This window comes from Mercenaria mercenaria, chromosome 5 (genome assembly GCF_021730395.1).
Source record: "Mercenaria mercenaria strain notata chromosome 5, MADL_Memer_1, whole genome shotgun sequence".
Classification (NCBI taxonomy): domain Eukaryota; kingdom Metazoa; phylum Mollusca; class Bivalvia; order Venerida; family Veneridae; genus Mercenaria; species Mercenaria mercenaria.
In genome coordinates, this window is record NC_069365.1 from 21,385,344 (window position 1) to 21,392,456 (window position 7,113).

A 7,113-nucleotide genomic window follows, 5' to 3' on the forward strand; every position below is an offset into this window, starting at 1 on the left:
CATGTTTTTCGCATCGTATCCTCTTTTGATAAACTTTTTAACCAATTTTACAAAAATTTGATTAAAATAAGGGGTATGTTTAATTTTCCGAATTTTATAAACTACATCTCCATAGTATTCCGGGTGTGTAAGTCCAAGTTTTAAAAGTGTTTTAAGGGTCGTATTGTATTTTTTCTAACAGTTCAGACGATCAGTAGTAAAATACTAAAAGCTTTCCGTAGCTTATGATAACGGTAACCCTGTTGTAATAATTTCTTGGTGATATGAAGATTTCTGTCATTAAAATCATCTATCTTTGAGCAAGCTCTTGCAAAACTCTTGCAAAACGAATAAGCTGTGAAATATAGACACCGTATGATGTTGCTCGAGGGACATCTTATTAGGGTCAACCTCTCATATGGTACTACAGCTTCTTTTTTTCAAGAAAACGACATCAAGACTAGTTCTAAAATTTGAAAGATGATAGCTTTCATCTGAATCAAGCTTAAATACATTAGTATTATGAATGCGGTATAAAATAACAATAGTAAAAATAGTTATAACAATAATATTTAGAACACGTCTTGTTTTCTACTATTGTTATAAAGGAGGCATTAAGATGACGGTATTCCTTAGCTTAAAGTCATAATTGTCATTGTCATGAAAAACATATAAAATGGTGCTTTTACTATAGGGTTACTTTTAGTAGGGTTACTGCGTTTAAAGAATGTGGCTTTCCTTTTTTGAGTATTCATCCTTGCCCCACTTCCCCCAACACCCTTACCCCTTTCCTCCTTTTGTCTGTATTTTGCATATAATTAGAATGTACTTGTTGGAATTTTTAGCAACCCGTCTTTTTTTTGTTATAACATATTCTTGTTGTGGGCCTACTTTGCGATGCATGGCTCTATGGTTGTGTTATGGGGTGCTCTGAGCTTCCGGGAAATCTACCCTTAACTTTTATCTGAGGAAAATTGCAAATTTCATTACCTTTCATGAACAGGATCAATCTGCAGGTACATTGCTTGGTTGCGTCCTATGTTTCCAAAGGATCTTTTTACAGATATGACTACATGGATTTAAATTAGCTGTTGCAATACAAGGACAAAACTAAAAAATATATCTTATAGAGCCTTTTTTTAAATTTAAATTTATTTGCCTAAAATATTTAGAATAAAAATCTAACTATCGGTACCCCAAGTACAGTATCAGTACTGTAAAACCGCGAAAAATGTGAGAATTAAAATAGTACGGAATAGGAATGTCTGTTATCTCTATGTTCTAGAAATGTCTTTTGTTAGAAGTAAAATCATCGCCTCGCTTTTAGTGTAGAATTCTTTAAAAACAGCAAGTATCTAAGCTTAAAACATAACAACATACACATGTAACTTATAAATCAAATTCGCAATAAAGAATGTCGATATGGTTCGAATTAAATGACGTCGAAATAAACATCAAAAACCATAAGTAAAAGTTTTATCACGAATAACGTTAAAAGGCAGCAATAAAACATTGAACAAGAGTGAAAAAGGTCACTCTGTTTATTGAAATAAGAAGGAATCCGACCGTTCATAATAATTCTAATTTTGGAAAACGTCTGCTGTAGGGAAATGTACAGTAAAATAAATAACAGTCTTAACTAAGTGATTACTTAAGTTTGTTTTCGTGAAATTGGGGCCAGACTACCGATAGTTCGTAATCTATAGGTTTGTTCTAGTTAACAAATAAATTTACAAGTAATTCGGGCATACTCGTAGTTATTCCCTCTCAGTGTAACAAGAGTTAAATACAATTTATCGCTGCACTTTCTATGAAAACAAAATAAATCAAGATTTTACCTCCGATATTCTGCCGTTCACCGGCTCATTATGTATAATGACTGTGCAAATGTAGGTCAATTCGGGATACGCCGGTCCACGGCAAAAAAAGTTTCACCGGTTTTGAGGTTATATAAATGCTTAGGCGTACGCCGGTGACGTGAGCTGCATGTAAAAAGTTACAAAAGTTCTGTGTGATGATTTTAAGTTTGACTTGTTCCAAACAAGTTTCTGCTTTTTTTTTTCTTGAAGTATGTATCATAAATTATAATTTTCAAAACGTTTATCCGAATTCATATAGAAAATATGTGATTTGCCGTTTAGCCTACGCACGTCGGAGTAGTACGCCAGATAGATACGGGCAGTGCCAGAAAACAAATCTAATTCCTAGAAACGGCGGACACGTCAAAATTGAAATAAATTTGCCTATATATGGAAAATTTAACTATATGTTTGTGAATAAATTAAGCGACGACTTAGATTACATTGATAAACTAATAATTTCGAGGTTGTTTTTTTTTTCTGCGTGTTTTCTTCGACGGTAGAACGTATCACTACTTCTGTCACATTAGTTTATAGTTTTCATAACCCATTTGCATTTTACATTTATCCGAGATCGACTCCATACCAGTAAGAATAATTTATTGGCGAAACAATAGATACAATAGATAACGTGATCGCTATCTATATTGATAAAATAAATTATAAATAACTGTTATTATATGATTTATTGTATTTCTTTCTTTGAACTCGCGTTTCAAATGTTTCTTTCAGCTTTTACGTTAAGTTAATGTATTAGAGTAAAACTTGATCAATGGACCACGTCTATTCAGAGATCACTTGCTTTAAGATAGACCACTTTTTCAGTTCCGTTTTAGAGTTGTAAAAAGAACAAATTATGATGTATAAGGGACCAGTTGTCGTGTTAACATTTTGTCCTTGCTTACGGTGGTCTCCTAACGCAAGTTGTACTTTAATTTATTATATATATAGTAGTTTTTTTATTATGACAGTGCGATTACACAGGTGTGTTTCATTAATTTTGTACAGATGCATTTAATGCAGAAGTCATTGCAACTCTGTGGCCCAATTCAGTGATGTAATGCACAAAGCTTAAGCACAGGGTTTGACATATGAAAAACAAGGAAGAAGATCCAACAGGGAAAGCCACGTTCAAAAAACGCAGCCTCCCCAAAGACACACACGAACAACTCGTGCACACCGTACACAAACATGAACACAAAAGGACAAAACAAACAAATACAGGAACACAGTGGGGCACCGCCTTGGAACGGTCAATGGTAAAACCACCACTGGGGAGCTTAAACCGGTTTATGGTGCACCTAACCTCACTCTTACCCCCACCATGTTATTATTAATTTAATCAATTGTCAATTAATCAATTAATCAGTAGGTACATAAGTAAGTAAGTAGGTAAGTAGGTAAGCAAGTAAGCAAGTAAGATAGTGGGTACGTAAGTAAATAGGTGCGTAAGTAGGTATGCAAGTAAGTAAGTAAGTAAATTAGTATGTGAGTAATTTTAAAAGTACATAAGTAAGTAGGTGCGTAAGTAGGTACGTAAGTAAGTAAATAAACGAGTATATGAGTAATTAAGTACGTAAGTAAGTAGGTAAGTTAGTAAGCAAGTACGACAGTAGGTACGTAAGTAAATAGGTGCGTAAGTACGTAAGTAATTAAGTAAGTAAGTTAGTAAGTTAGTTAGTAAGTAGATGAGTGAGTAAATAGGTACGTAATTAAGTAAGTAGGTAAGCAAGTAAGTAGGTGCGTAAGTAAGCAAGTTAATAAATTGGTACGTACGTAAGTAAGTAAATGCGTAAGTAAGTAAGTAAGTAAGTGATTTATTTATTTATTTAAGTGACATATGTAAACAAATTAACAAAACTCTATCATGCAAATATAAACATAGTACATCTTGCCCAATGATCAGTCACACTAAATTTTACAATTATTATCTTATCAAATAAAATAGTTACATACTGGCACAAGTGAATACAAAGATATAGTATGGGATCAAAATTAGATATATAACAGTAATAGTGGAAGGAAAACAATATGATTGAAAAATTTGGAATTCATACTTTCATCATTCCTTTTATGTATATTATAATTATCTTCTGGTAATAAACAAAGCATTGTCTCAAATGTCTTTATCAGTTATGAAAGTTAACATTTATACAATTAAACACTTTGTCGCCTATACACACACTTGTAGTTAGGAATGTGTCGAGTTTTCTAACCAAATACATCGATTTTTCAGAAAGAATTATTGAATCTAAGTAACTAGTTTTATATATTTTTCTTAAATATTCAAAACATATATGTCTGTAAAATAAGCAACATATTCACAATTGTACCTCGTTCTCAATAAGCTGACAAGTGCAAAATCGGCATATTCTGTTTTATACTCGTTCACAGATATATCGGCAGTAGTAAAATACCGCGTAATTGCTGAGTATAATCAGTTTGAATTTAGCTTAAGGAGGTAGGTTACCTTGTTAATGTTTTAACTGCTACAATCTCGATTTCGTTTATCTCTGGCCCTTCAAGTACAGTTTTTATACAGGTTTGAAGAACATGGCCCTCCAAAAGTATTTTATATAGAAAGAAGAAGGAAAATACATATATTTAACAGTTTTCAGTGTATTTCGGTTTCACTGTTATCCGTAGAAGTCTGCATAATTAATAATTTTACTAGTTTGCGCGTTAACTTTCTAATATAAGCTTAAAATGTATATGCCGCGGGGCTCGTGTTGGTAACGCATTTTCTCTAATTTTTAAACAACTATGTATGAAAACGTGTTTTTCGACGGCTTCAGTGCCATTCCATTCTGTTAATGACCAGCATGGTATATTTGGGTAATATTATTAGCAAAATACCAAGCACTTCACATGGTACTCTATTTTGTTTTTAAAGTTTAAAGTAACCATGGCAACAGAGATGTTTAAAATAGCTTATATCTTGCTTTTTATCGTAATTTCTTATAAAAATATTAAATAAGATTATCTTTTTTGTTAATGTAGCTTTAAAACATTTTATTTCTAACGTAAGAAATATTTTCGTGTTATCTGCATTTATTTAAACAAATTAAAAATACTTACAGCAGTACCCCTCGTCTGACATTTTTTATGGAAAAATAGTTCTGCATACTGCTATTATTATTATGGATATTGTAACTGTTGAAATGCAAATAAAAAGCCGAAACTGTGTTCCATGAATAGACCAATGAAATTTGAACAATTTTAGAGCTTAGTTTTTATAGATAAGTAACAAATTATCAACGGAAACTGAAAAATAGGTATTACAAACCAAACTGCCCAATTTTTATTTGAAAATGGGCGTATTAAGTAACCTTTTACCTCAGCTATATTGACAATAACATCGGTTACCATCGTCCATTTTTTTACATTCCGCATAACATTTCGATATAACTACTTAAGGTATTTCCGCAAATTGAAATTAGAAATCCATGTGAAAAATCAGAACCCTCGAAACAGCTTTCGAAATGGAAGGACACAAAAAGTATATGATAAAAATTGAAAAGATATATCTGTAGGTAAACTTGCGAGCATGAAAGCTACGCTGAACCCTATCTCCATAGTGCTTTAGAAGAAAATGTGTGAACATTTTTGGTGCAAAATTTTGGTATCTTATGCAACCTAAATTGCTATAAAACATTTATTTTCAAATCAAAGAAATGCCAAAATAGTGCACACGAGCGTTACTTTTTCAAGAAAATGTCGTTAAACATTCTAATGCGCAAAACACGTGCACAGTTTTTCTAAAATATTTTGCCGCCATGTTTATTTCAAGGAATAAAATATATGATTGTTCTTTTACCTGAGATTTCCTTACTGAAATATATATGTCTCCTTATTCATGGTTAGAGATATCCATTTAGTATAGTTTTTCACTGTCCGATCTCCTTTATCTGTTACCGATCCTTCACATTTAAAGAATAAACGCAATGTTAATGATAGTTTTTCGCTTTACACACCTCCCTGGACAAGAAAGCCGTTTCACTTAAAATTTGTAAGCATCCGCTGACAAAATATTACTGAAAGATCGAAACTTTTTCTAAAATAAAGTTGAATTTCAATCATTTTCAAAAACTGGAAATATTACACATTGTGTTGAATTTATAAATAAAACAAAAATTCCCAAAATAAACCATTTTAGATCTTTTCCGGGAACTATATTCAGCCGAACAACGCATTTCAAGATGACACAAAACTGATTTCTCTTCGTAAACAATGTCAAAGTTCACCTGAGGAACATTGCTGAAAAAGTAAAAGTGCTTACTTGTTTCAGTTTTACGTCCTGTAGAAAGCAATCAACTTTCAACTTTAAATGCATAGATGTTCTATAATTATTCCAATATAAAAAACCGTCCGATCTTTTCCGTGAGAAATAAAACGAAGCAAATTTAACTATTTGTTTACACTTCAACCATGTGAAATTAAAGGCATGTATTATCACGAGACTCCCGTGCATTTTGAACCTCGTGGTGAATAAACTGAATTTACTTTAAAGTATGGTGTCTCAGTTGAGCCAGTTATTTGCTCATTTCAGAGAACATACATTAAAGAACTGTTTATGAGAGTATGCATGTGTACGAATATTTACTAGTCTACTTTATATTAACGACGATAGAAAACAAGCCAGTGTGCACTCGGCAAATAGCAAGTCTATCATTTTCAGGTGTATACTGAACACTGATCCCAATGTTCGTAATTTTCAGATAAAGAGCTCGTTATCCTTGGTTTCGTAGACAGTCTTAGTACTGGACCGCTGTTTCTGCTGTCAACACCGCAGTAATGTAAAGTCAATGTCCTTTTCTATGCCGGAATTTCAATGCACATTTTTATTTTATGTTTTTCGGTGGTTTATCGAAATATAACGGTGAATTATATCCTGATAAACTCACTGGCCACTCAGAGAAAATTATCAAATCTGATACCCGGATTAACGTCAAAAAGTTTACCGAGCGTACTGAAAGCCGGAAACAATATGACGATGACGTCGTTAAAATGACGTCATCTTTGCGATGCTTCCTGATAAAATTTCCCGCAAATTTCGACATTTTATTGAAATAAACACAACAAAAATAGGGTTTTAGACATAAAATAAACAGAAAAATTGTTGGTATCGATGTAATATCACGGTAATTTCACTCGTGAACACCAAAAGTTGTTATTTTCACTCGTGGCTGCGCCACTCGTGAAAATATCACTTTTGGTGCCCACTCGGTGAAATTATAACGTGATATTACACCGAAACCAACAATTATCCTCTATA